This window comes from Meleagris gallopavo, chromosome 6 (genome assembly GCF_000146605.3).
Source record: "Meleagris gallopavo isolate NT-WF06-2002-E0010 breed Aviagen turkey brand Nicholas breeding stock chromosome 6, Turkey_5.1, whole genome shotgun sequence".
NCBI lineage: Eukaryota > Metazoa > Chordata > Aves > Galliformes > Phasianidae > Meleagris > Meleagris gallopavo.
Window position 1 is genome coordinate 10,271,748 of NC_015016.2, and position 13,968 is coordinate 10,285,715.

Sequence of the window (13,968 nt, forward strand, 5' to 3'; positions counted from 1 at the left end):
CTGAGGGGCGGCAGGCGAGGAGAGATGCTGCAGACAGGATTGCAACGTCCCCTTTCTTTCTTTTTCTTTCTTTCTCTCTCTCTCTCTCTTTCTTTTTTTTCTCTTTACACCATATGGACACCGAACACTCTGCTTCCAGCAGCACAGAAATGCTGCTGCTGTCTTCCTCAACCAAGCACTTATTAACTAGTTCGCTAATTGCGCTGCTTATTGTTTCCAGGGAAAGAGTATGAGTTTCTGTCGAAAGATCCCTGATCCGCAAGCCTTACGCGGGAGGCTAAGTGTAGCGATTTCTCTTGAATCTCCACTTGTTTGTAAGGTACGTGTTCCGCTACATTCACAATCAAGGGCAAAAGCTCTGTGAAAAGAAGGGTCTGTTGTCACTCAGACTGATACATTAACGCTCTGCAGTGCCTCATTTAGGCAACTATGCAATTAATGTGTCGGGAGCAGAGGGGCTTTTATGGGGAGGAAAGATGACAACAGCATTCCTCTAAAAAGCTTGACTACAAAGCATTACACGTTCATTGGAAAACGCCAGCATATGCAACAGATAAGATACTGCTTTAAGTTACAGGGGACTTACTGCTTCTGTACTCTTCCCTCCTTAGTTATTATCCAAGTTAAAAATATGTATCTGGATTCGCAGGCAGTGAATGGAAAACATAAGAATATCAAGAAAAAAAAACTATGCTAAATAATTAATGTCATCATTAGTGCTGACTCTATTTGTAGTCGGCTGGAGAAGCACAGTAAAACCCTGTTTATCAGAACTCCTTTAATCTAAAACTTCCTCTTGTTGGAATGTAGGTTACCCAGCTCCTGCTGCTAAGCACTTCCACTGCAACTCTCCCAGCTATTAGAAACCCTCTGTGTTTGGCTGTTTTAGTCCTCTGTTGTTTTTGGATTAAGCAGAGCTACATGTTACGCAGATTTCTCTAACTAAATAAACAAAAATATTTCCACTATCGTCTCTAAAAGTGCTCAGTTGACCAAGAATTCGGATAATGCACTCATACCAAAATGGTGTCACTTCTTGGATCCTCCAAGGGAGTGGTTCTGCTTTTTTTTCCCATGTATGCCCCAAAACCTCAATTTTAGCTATGCGGCACAGCACAAAACACAAAAAGGAAATAGTCCCCATACCTTATCAGCTAAGTTAAGAGAGTAAGAGAGCCTTAGAATTTGTCCCAGTGTTGCTTGGAAGTCAGATGTAATTCAGGAAGCCCTACATGGAAATAGGTTTTTAAATGCACGGCTTTTACAAGTTACGGGCTGTAGTTTTTCACAACATACACATCACCCAAAAGAGTCAAACTTTTGAACCATAGCTTAAGTAAACATATCTTTGAAAACTTCTATTTATGTCAAGAAAAAAACGTGTGCAGGAAATGAGAGACAATCACTATTTTATTATTACTTTTGTTTTAGCTTGAGCGTTCAGCCTTTAACCACCCACTCTCCCCTTTTCCTTCTAGTTTCTGTTGCTCTGACCACAGCTGACTCTCATCTATTAATGTAGCAAAAAAGTACCAAAACTCAATTTCATGTTCAACTGCTATCAAACTCTTGTATGGTCTGCAAATTAAGTCACTCAGTTTAGGAACCAGATTTAGTCAACAGTGCTTTCTATGCTTCAATATCAATCTGTGCTTTATACATTAGGAATGTAAATAAGAAGCAAGGCCCAATTAGGAACAAAATGAGCATCCCAGAACATTTACCTATCCTTAGGATGGCTTCCAGCTCAACAAATTCTTTAAAGTTTCTGAAGTTTTTCTTTCTGATAACAAATAATTATACTCTCAAAATGACTGGAACAGGAAATCAGAAATATAAGAAGATAGACTGTCTAGATGGCATTGCTAGTCCCTAGATAACGCATGCTACCAAGCCAACCTGAAAATTGTGATAGTTTACCAATTCTCAGAAGCTATCTTTCAGTGCTAACAATTTCATGAAATGCTTTCCATTCTAGACACACTCACTGAGCAGGCCAGTTATTATCAGAACAGCATTAGCAAAGCTGAGCTATGCTGGTAGTACAGCTTCCCCCATGGCTGGTTACGGGTTTGGTGAAGGCATGGGACAGCTGAGGTCACACTGGTGGAAGGACTCCTCTTGAAAGTGAGCTGATGTGAAGGGTAATCACTTTCAGTAGTGGTCAACTACAAAGTCAACAAAATTCCTTAGGTATGCTGTGTTTATTTCTCTTGTTCTCCATAATGGAAGAAGACATCTTTTCCACTCAGTGGTGTCCTGTTTCAGCACCTTTTTTAATAGTGCAAGATCACCACTTCCATCACCAGTTTGAATCTACCCCTAGGCAAAGATGTACATGATTTCAAGTGCTATGGTAAAGACAGAGATATAAGCTCAATCTAGGAAATACAAAAGCATTTCTGTGAGGCAGACAAAACAGCTAAATTATAAAGTAATACCCCTTTTTCCATTATGTGCTATGCCACTAGAGGCCAATGCAGTTGATAATCTGAGTGACCAACAGAAATTGTGGCTATTACTTCATGTTCTGGTAATGACCTTTAGTAGTATTTCATGCTCCTTTTCATAAAGCAGCTTAGAGCTTCACTCATTCCCATGGGCTGGGGAGACCATTAAGTTTTTCACCTTCAAGCAGAGATATTTCATAATACTAAAGGCCATAGCTTTACATACCTCCAGTTGCAACCTGCAGAGCAGTGCACATCACACCAGTGCACAGACACATGCTCAGGTTTTGGGGAATGAGACAAATAGGAGGACCCACATCCCAGCCCATACATCAGTACCAATATTCCTGCTCTAGAGAAATAGGCAGGTCTTTCAGCACTGGAAACAGCCAAGCAAGGAACACAAACTTTGTCAGATCTATGACAGTCAGTATACTTCTTCACTCAACTTCTCTCAGAGAACTTTCTTCGAGTGTTAGGAAAAGTCCAAATAGTTTATTAACTGGATTATTGATGAGAGTATGTTGGGGAGAATGAGTGTGAAACTGGATACCAGGATATGCACCTAAATTACAGATTGCCACTTATATTGTCATTTCTCAGGAAAGCAGTGCAGAGTTAATTGTTAACAGAAATGGAGAAAAATGAAAATGTATGAAGAGAAAAAAGCAGTCCATATTTATTTAAGCAATTTATTGCTCAGATAAACAAATTCAAGAACAAAATTTGAGGAAGGTTATCCAAACCTGAATTCAAACTTAATCAGCATTATTGGTAGAGGTATTCCTCTGTATTTTGAAACACAAAGTAATTTAATTTTTCAGTGACATGATACTACAAAAAAATTGTGTTAAAATCTTCTTTTCTTTTCTTTTCTTTTCTTTTTCTCTTTTCTTTTCTTTTCTTTTCTTTTCTTTTCTTTTCTTTTCTTTTCTTTTCTTTTCTTTTCTTTTCTTTTCTTTTCTTTTCTTTTCTTTTCTTTTCTTTTCTTTTCTTTTCTTTAAGAGAAAAAAAAACTACATTGAACTTCTAGAAATGCAAATGCCTAAAAATGAGGCTGAGCATCTAAGGCATGCCAGAGATGCTCCGCAGGAGAGCTGCAGCATCTACAATGCGTGCTCCTCCCAGAGAAAAAAGGGTCCTGCTGAGAAGCACAGCCAGCAGCAGAAGCAAGTTCCAGTCTGTGCACATCCCAGGATATGCATAAATCCTTGGAAGAGAGGACGCCTGGCTGCAATATCCCACAGTTTCCAGCTGTACCACCCCTTCTACAAGGAGCTGTGGATGCTGAGAGCAGCGGGCCATCATAGAGACCTTTGTAACATACTGCTTATATGCAGAGGGGCCCTACAGGCTCCTGGGTGAGGAAAGGGATGTAGCAGCAGTGCTCCATTTTTCTACCATCCTCCCCACACCATTTCTGCTTGCTTTTGCGACCTCCTGCCTGGTAGGTGGAGAAAAGAGAAAGGTCCTTCAGAATCTGGAAGACAAAACAGTGCTCAAGGGCATTAAAGCAGTACAAAAATACAATCGTGTGCTGCGCAGGTGAGACTCCAGAGCCTTCTGCCGCAAAATGCCTGCACTAATCCACTCTTGCCCTACTTACAAGGAGCTGTCAGTGTGGCTGTTTGCAGCAAAAGCCACTTTAGCTTTGGGGCCAAGCATCACAGGATGGTGATGAAGCAGTGAGGGTGGTGATGAAGCAATGAGGATAGAGATCCATATTCAGTGCATCAAGTTTACCAGATAAACTCCTTACTGCAGGCAAGTCCTCTTGTCTGTCTCTTTGCATCTTCTTATATGTGAAATAGCTGTGGTGTTGGATTTCAGGATGTTAAAACAACACTAAAAGGATTTTAGCTCCTGATGAGTGTAAGATAAACATTTCAAAACTGCTCTGACAATGCTCTCTTTAATGGGGAACATACATAGATGTCAGAGACTGCAAATCAGTGTAATTAGTAAGTCTGTACATGCCATGCAAAACAGCAGCAGTTGTCGGGGATGAGAATGAAACAACTTTTTGAAAGATGTTTATATTGGCGTATTAAAACATATCTCAAAAGCTCTGAGTCTGGAGGGGAGTAGACATACACTTCATCACCAGAAATGCTTTTGATTTTAATCATGTTGTTCTCTGTTTCTAGTGAATTAACTAAAAACATGGAATGATGAAAGTGATCCCAAAGGTAAGGATGTCTGAATTCCTATTTAGCCCTCAGATGTTGCTGTCCTGGCCCGGTCTGATCACCTCTGGTTTGTGTCTGACATTACCTTGTTCACAGACTGTCTCCAAGGCCTCTACTGATCAGGTTTCCTTCTCAATATGCAGAATGCTAAGCAGCTGTATTCTTTATTTAAGCACTTGAAAATGTGCCAGTGCTACAACAGCTAAACAGTATTATTTTTTTAATTATGAAATATTTGTTAACAAATATCAAAATACTGAAAAGTCATTATGTCTTCATATACTTTGAATTATCCATCTGAAACACTGGATCTGCCTTGGTGGACCTTCCCTGTGCAGCAGAGGAGCCATCCAGCACAAGGAGCTGCAGCTGTTTGACCCGAGCACATCCTGGGCACGTAATCAGCCCTACAAGCCCTCAGCAGGGCTAGTGGGACTAGGGCCAATGTCACTGGTGTGTCCCCAGTCCCCCTCAGTGCATGGCGGTCTGCAAGGAATTCCCAAAGAAATGAAACTCGGCATTACCCTCCAGCTGCAGTTACCACAGACAAAGAAATCTGGCAGCTGAGAAGTGTCCAAAACACTGACCAGACATAAAAATAAAGACCTTCATTTCTTTGCACTGACAGCTTTTGCATCAGTAAAATACAGATGCAAATGCTTACCACAGGGGATTAAGGACATCTCAAATGACCAAGGGATGTTTGTATACAATATATTTCTCACCCTAATCTTTCCAGTTTGGAAATTTTCCAGAATTACACTATGAATAAATTCTCCCCCTAGCAGCTGGGTGGCTTACAAAGACTTGTAAAGTTTTTGATGTAAGACTCAACCATTTTCTAAAATGAATGTGACTCGCCTATGTCATGAGAAACCTTAACCAACTTCTCTGGGACTCTAAAAATGCTTTATAGAGTAATCATGCAGTAACTGCATTGTAAAGAAATAAGGCAGTACTGAAAAATAGTACAGCATAGTAATTGTATGGCATTATTTCAGTAATGCAGTGTGCTAGAGTTTAAAGAAGTTATTACAGAAGTATAATTTGACTAAATTTTGTATTTTCAGGCATGCATTTGTTTAGTATTATAGCCTTCCCTTAGATCTCCAGCACCAGTTACCGACCTTGTAGTGATGGTGGCTGAAGCTAAGGTACAATAACAGTCAGTATAAGAGATGTACATTAAATTGTATTAACCTCTGGTTAGATTCCCTAGCATATTCATCAGTTTTCAGTGATATCCTATTGCTTTACAAAAGGTGCTTCACTGTGTTTTTTCACATTATTTTTAAACATATTTTTTCAAAAGGCATTCCTATTAAGATGACATATAATCATTGCACAGCCAAAAGCAACTGGAAAATGAAGAAAAAGACGTGAAAAGAAAGGAGCATCTCTGTATTTACAAGAACTCCTCTCATAGATGTCCATACTGTATGACAATGTCATCATGGAATTGGTGTAAGACTGAAACATCACCAGTCAGAAATCAAATCTCAATTCTAGCAAACTTGAAATGCATGACCTACATCATCTATGTGCAAGAGGTACGTCATCAATGTTCTACAAAATGGCAAGCCATATTACTCCCTGTAATTTCTAATTCATTTGTTAGTCTACAAACTACTGAGATAAATGCTGTCTTTTGCTTGTGTCTCGGTTCAGCCATCAAACATATGGACCCCAATTCTTGACTGATATGATATTATAATGTGGATATAGAAATATCACGGAGATATAAATGCAATCACAGCTTTAAATTAATATTTGCCAGCACCACTGAGAAAACAGTAGCAGTTTCTAAAGAAAAAAAATAAACGCCTCAAATTATCTTGAATAAGAATAATGTATAATACAATGCAGTCAATGCTATTACAAGTTTATCCACTACTTTCCACATCAAATTCTCCTTAACTTTATTTTCCATGCACTACAACCAATTTTCTTTCATCCAAACCCTGAGCCCTGATAGGCATCAGGAAAAATAAAGGTGCTGAAGCATTTGCTGGCAGGTAAAAAAGAGTCATCTAAGGATGCTGGGTTGGAGGGTTTTTCACCAAGTGAACCACTGAAGGAAAATGATATTTACCCCACCCAGGTTGAACAGACAAGTCAGGGAAAGTTGAGCAGAGGTGGAAAACAGATCCAAAACATGCATCAGGAAAAGCAGAGACATCAAGAGACAGAGAGACAACAGTGCATCTCCCTTACTCCAGAATTCCCACAGAACAATCTGGTATCTCTGGATGATTCAGTGGACTAGTCTATATTCAACAGACATACAGAGGTGGAAGATGTTATTTTAAGACCCCAGCTAAAAGTAATGAAGCACAATGTGTCCGTCACTGATGAACACTCAATTATATAATAAACGGGTAAACTTACTTTTGTGTACTTCGTACACAGTTCCCTAGGGACACAGTGGCTCTATCAATTACCATGCTAATTAATAGTAGCTATGGAGTCCTTCAGCCTGAGATTTTAGCTTCCACCCTCTTTCTTTTAGTTTTTCTTGCTGAATTTGCACTCAGGCATTACTTTCTGTGTGCCATACAAGTAAATATCAGCTTTACACCAGGGTGACAATGACAGGCATTCACCGAAGCCTTAAAACACAACTGCTGCATCAAATAAAGGTTTAGCCAAACTGACATGATTTATTTTAAAATAATGAACTTCTCCTTACTGCTGGACATTTTCTGAATAAATTTGGCAGTTGTGAACTCTGGCAAGCTTAGAGGTTCAGAAAGAATCAGTGGAAATGCAACTTCAATTCTGTTGCTCAATCACAGGACTGGAAACCTAAGTCTGAGTTCATCCCACCTAATTTTGACACTAAGCACAGGTGAAGATCTAAATGAAGAATCTTGTCACCCTTCACTTCTTTGCACTCACTGGAGAAAGACAGGCCTCCAGAAACAAGTACATTGTGGAAATCCCTTTCTCTTTTCCCACAGGTGAATTGAGTATTACTTCAAGTCTGAAAACAACCACAATTAGTGAAAGTAGATCTTGTCTTAAAAATGGGAAAAATTGAATGACTAAACTAAACTAAAACTGAAACTAAACCCACTGTGAAAGTAAAAGAAGAATAAATGTGGGGTATGTTGAAGTGACACAAATATAGTTTACAAAATGCTTATAAAATATGTAAAATGATTTTCTTCTTTCTTTTCTCCTATTTTTAGAATCAGTTTCATAAATATCCTTTTGTTCAAATGCTTGATTCCTGTTACATCTTTTATAAAGGGAAAAATCAGTTGAAGAACATTCTTTTACAGCAAGAAGTATTAGAATCATACACAAGATGCTTTATTTAGAATCTGAAAATTTATTTTATGTTTTTTTCTGTTGACAACCAGAAGCACTGGGTGGAAAAAAAATAGCAGAACAAAGAGCTCCCTTGAGATATTTCACGTTTGCTGACTCACTACATCATCACACATGACACTGAATTATTAGTTTCAGCAAATACTGAAATAGCACAAGAAAGCTTTCTAGATCTTTTATCTTCACCATTGTTCTTGGATTTAAACAACTCACATAAAAAATTTCAGATAAAATTACATATATTGAAAAATCATAATTTAGAGTGGTGTTTATTGTACAAGATACCCCCTTAATCATACTGAGATAGAAGGCTGAGAATATAGTTTCCTTGAGCTCAGAGGACAATGTGGATAGAAAACATGTTTCTTACTGATAGCTTGACCCAGAGCACGTCAGGACTTTAAGAAGTTTTAGGAGGATTCTTCCTCTCTCTCTTTCCTCATCTGCTTGAGTGCCTCTGCTCACACAGGAAGATTGATTTTGTGACGTGATTTCTACCAGGATGAGCTTTGCTGTTATCTGAGAAGAACCCACCCCAACCCTGCACATCTTTTAATCGCGTCTTACTTCTGAGTTAGCTATTTTCAAAGTCCTTTTGAAAATGTAATTATCACTGACTATTCAAGGTCAGAAGCCACATGCCATGTTAGCTACATGGGGTCTCAAAAGTCTCACCCTGTCTATGTTGCTGGCATTCCACAGTACTACTGCCATACGGATAACTTGCTTTCACAGACCCCAGCACTCTATCACTTGCATGGGTTTATTTGATTCCCTTGGCCTTGACCTTAGCTGCAAATTTTTACAGCAATACCATGTTGCTCTGTATTGCAGGAACAGCAAGAGGTAAGTGGCTGGACTTTCACAACCTTCTGGCTTGGAATAGAAGCTTAGTACTTTGCTGAAGATATTCAACCAAAGCAACTCCAGACTCAGCTGTATGTAGAAAGCTAGTAGATTAATATAATCTACTTTGATGCAATAGTAAATAAAATTATAATACTTTACATTAATGCAGAAATGAACATTTCTGAAATACATATTGGTTAGGTAATATGAAGTGCATAGTAGTTAATGTTGAAACTATTAAATAATTAATGGAGGCATACTTGGCTTATTTTCAGGATTAATTTTCAAAAATAGCTATTAAAAGTAGCTACTGTTTTCAGTCTTGGTTATCTGATTTTACTCCTCTTAAAACAATGACAAAATTCTCAGTTACCAACATTTTACTTGAATTGGATCTTTTTCTACAATGTTTGTCTTTCAGATACATTGGTATCATCTCTTTAAAATGCTGCATGTGGAAACAAGAGAAAAACGAGAAGACAAAAGGCAAATGAAGTAAATACATCAGTAAGTTATCTACTCTCATAAACTGAAAGTAAGAGATAGAGAATGATTGGGAATATATATATTACAATTTAAAATAATAATAATTAGGATGGATTTATTTTAAATTCATGTTACAATTTACCGTGTTCATCTCAGTCGTTTCCTTCTCTTTCTATTCTTTCCATATCCAATGAAAGATTTAAGCACCTTACTTGTTAGTAATAAGCATTGATTCAGCATCCCTCATGAAATGATGCATGATTTTACTCCATCACAGATAATTTCAGAAACATTTTGCTGCCTGCTTTTATCTGCGCTCTACTTGTGTAGAGGATTTGAAAGGGTTTGCGTAGTTGCCTGCTCTGCAGTAATGTGAGGGTTTTGTTATCCGGCTGAGCTACCCGAGTTGGTTCAGATAGCTTGGATTCTTTCCTTCTGCAGCCCAAATCTCACAAAACCTCTCACTGAAACACAAAGGTACAGGAGGGAAAGGGCAAATGAATCATCAAACCTTTCAAAAGACTATTTATATCCTCCTGGAGCTTGCCAATTAACACTTCTCCCAGCTCCGTCTGATCACCTTGTTGTCCTCTGCCTGTGCACCCACTTAAATTGTTACAAGATCCAGTCCTGCTTTGAGCCACAGACAGCAGATCTCTTACTACTGACTTCAGCACAAACAGAATCGAGAATCATATCCCTTTGGTTCCAGCAGAATGCCTGCAACAGCCGGACTCACACATGCACACAGTTTGAGAGCATAGCATTCCAGCATAGCATTCCAGCATGCCGTAATGCACTCTAGACACAGCATATATGCAGTGCTGATGTACCAACTTGAATGTGTGGGATACATCCTCAGACCAACATGCACAGTTTCTACTTTATTAAGACAAAGAAAGAGGAAGCCTATTGCAACATAGACAGCACTGAGAACTGTCTAATACAATTCTCCCTTCCTTTCTCAGACTTTCCTCAAGCCTTTGCACTATAACATAATTCCCATGATTCTAGAGATTAATGTGAAAAATCCAACAGAGATGCCTCTGTTAAGCATTGAGCCCCTTGTAGTTATTGTTGAGGCAGCTGCAGTAACTCGTTCATGCCAAATGTGTGTGTGCTACAGGGCTCAAGGATGGTCTCTCTGTGGTCCTCATGGATGGGGGAGCTGGGATCCCTGCCTGTGACTGTCAGCTGCTGGGAGGAGCAGCCCAGTGCCACCAGCCCTGCCTTTCTTGAACCTAGAGAGCTCCTGCTCCAGCAGGCTGTGGGAAACTTAGGAAAAAATCCTCCGAGCTCTGGCAACCTGTTCTGCCGTTCAAAAATTTCACAGTTAGGGTCTCCATCCGAGGAAAGAGAGCAAGAAGCTTTGCTGGGTTTTCATCCTCCAGTGTCTCAATGCAATGGGATGTGTGGGAGCATGACTTTCCCTTGCCAGTATTCTGCTGACTGCTGCCCCCTAGAAAGGGACATCATTTCCTGGAATAAGTCCTCATAGGAGTATCAGTCTTTACATGGGCTATCAATGTTTATAAAGGGTGTCAGTCCCTGTAAGGGTTTTTATTTCCCAGCTGGACTATTGATGCTTATAAAGGGGTATCAGTCCCTTTAAAGGACATCAGTTCTTGGCATTGGTATCAGATCCTGTAAGAAGCATGAGTACCTGGCAGGGGTATTGGTCCCTGGCAGTGGTATCAGTCCCTATAAGGGGTTTCAGTCCTCATAAGGAGTTCCAGTTCCTCTCAAGGGCGTCTGTTCCTGTAAAGAGTATCTGTCCCTGCAAGGGATACCAGCCCCTATGAGGGTTATCAGCCCCTGCAAGGGACATCAGCCTGTCTGAGGACAGTCACGAGTGATCCATGCAAATTGCAGCTTGAGTGCAATCAATAGATGTGACAAGCAGCCAGCGCTGGCAACGGGGGACATAATGAAGGTGTGACTGTGTAAACGGCTAACAGATAACAATGCTATAGGAAATTATAGGGCAGCGCTGTATTGAATAAGTGCAGTGCAAAATGAGCTGCGGCTCGCAGGTCATACTTCCCCACTGCTGAAGTGTCTCCTGCTCTTGTCCTTTGTAATTGTAAGTGGCAGCAGTGGCGGCTGAATGCGATGAGGGCATGTATCCAACCCTCATTTGTTCTGCATTACAATGCAGCTCTCGCCGCCAGCAGCTGATCCGAGTGTCAGCGCCCACCTCCCAAGTGGAAGAGGACACCAGAGAAAACTCCATACACGTAAGAAGGAGGAAGGCTGACTTCACATCAGGCTGTCCTTAAACACAGAGTCGAACAGCTGGGGTGGTCCTGTGGGGAACGGGATGGAACCGTTGTACTTGGCTTAAAAAATATCACGATTTTCCCTCTAAGAAACACAGCTTTTCCTTAGGAAAGCAAAAGATCATATGTAAGAAAGTAAAATTAAAAAAAAAAAACAAAAACAAAACCCAAAAACCAAAAACCAGAAACCACTAATTTGATTTTATCAGGTTTAAAGAAAAGTAATATATTAAATATTTTTTGTTTCAAACTCAGAACAGAAGAGGCTACACACAATTTTAATAGAACAAATTCTCCATCTTCTACAGTTCCTCATACTCACTTTTTAATATTCACCTGGTGAATAAAAACTGAACTGATGAATAAAAACTGTTCATTGGTTTTTAATTTAATTTCCGAGTCTGACAATATGAAGTACTTCCCTGCAATTTTTGTTCTGACATTGGGATCAAACTCAGTGGTTGTTTTCTGGAAACTCATGTCTTTGAGTCTCTTTAATCTGACTCCCATTTGAAGGTTTACATATTAAATGTAACGTTTAAACCTAATACAAGTCAGAGAGGTAACTAAAAGTGCTCTGCAGAGTTCCCTGATATTTCACCACTGTCAATACTTTCTGCTATTTACAATCACTCTGTACATCCCTTTCTCCCCTCTTCATAATGTCAGGAAATTTTATTTATGCCTTTCTTCATCTTAGCCCTGAGATTGTCCATTTTTTCAGGTTATAGTAAAATCTACGCTTAACAAAACACTTGTTCAATTTCTTTGCTAATGTGCTGCAAACGTAGATCAGTATTTGTTCTGTAAAATTGTTTCCTGTCATTTAAATGTGGTTGCATGCTTTTGCTGCTATAAGAAACAATTTATTCCTTGAAAATACATCTTTCTACATGTGAAAATGAATTCAGAGCAAACAAATTTAAGCTCTTTTAAATTTCTTCTTTGCAACATAGCTCCTGCCATTTTTCTCCTGGTTTCTGGAGGGCAGACAGCTTTTGGTTGAATTGGGGTGGGTGTACTTTTCAGGCTCCAAGGAGTCCACAGCAGGGTTTGTATCCTCTAGTACTAAGCAAAATGCCACAGATCTCAGTTTGGCAGATGTCTGCATTTGCTAACACAAGGAAGTGCCCCAGGAATCAAGAAGACAAGTGATGGCCTATTTGGTATCTGTAGAATCTATTGCTTTATTTTTTCCTTGTTTTTATTGTCTTGGGTATGTAGAAGTCGTTGAGGAAACAAAGACCTGATAATGGTCTTTCAGTATCTAAAGGGCAGCTGTAAGAAAGAAGGGGACTGACTCTTCAGCAGGGTCTGTTGTGACAAGACAGGGGGAAATGGTTTCAAACTAAAAGAGGGCAGATTCAGATTGGATGTAAGGAAGTTTTTTTACAATAGTGAAGCACTGGCACAGGTTGGTGGATGTCCCATCTTTGGAGGCATTCAAGGTCAGGCTGGATGGGGCTCCGAGCAGCTTGATCTAGCTGTAGGTGTCCTTGTTCATTGCAGGGGAGCAGGACTAGATGAGCTTTAAGGATCTCTTCTAACTCAAATAATTCTATGACTCTGTAATTCTGAAAGGGTAAGGAAGACTATGCAGCCACCACAAAGCCTTCAGCCTCCCCCCAACATCTTGCCACTATTTAGAAGCTGGCCGTGTTCCTCTCACAAAAGGGCAGGCAGAATCCTGTCCTGGACACACAGGGCTGGACTTCCGCTGAGAATAAAATGAAGGGTCTGGTGGAATTAATCCTGGCTTCATTATCGCTCCTGCACATCACTGTGCTTTGTGGCCAAGCTGGGCCACCTAACTGCGCTGCAAAAGTGTGTGAAGGAAGATGCTATCAGCCTCTATCTGTCTAAACCAGAAACAGGCAATACTAGAAAAGCCTGTCTTGTCCAATTTCCAGTTCAGCTTTGCAGATTCGAGAAGTGCAGATAGTTTGGACATGCTGTAGATAAGGAGTTGAATATCTGGATGTTTTCCTGAGCACAGAACTCCATGTTTCATACAATTTACTAAATTTTGTCACTAAATGTTTACCCTTCCTGGTAATAGACTTCTTCTTCCTTTTCCTTCAGTGTTTGTTCTCCCTGCTTCCCAGACACACAAATACAAAAATACATGCATACAGCCATCAGCGTACATGCTCTCATACCATTAGCACCAAAGCATGTGTCTTTGTTCAGTGTGTCTGGCTTCTTCAGAAACAAATATGTGAAGGGATGCAGCTGTTCACGTGCTCATAAAGCTCTGTGCCATGGTGAGAGTTTGCTTTTAAATACTATGAAAAAGTAGCCGTTACTTCCTTGTCTCTGTAGAAAAATCCCACGTATGTCTGTAGTAAAAATGCATTCAGAGGCAAAGATGGAAGTATTTAT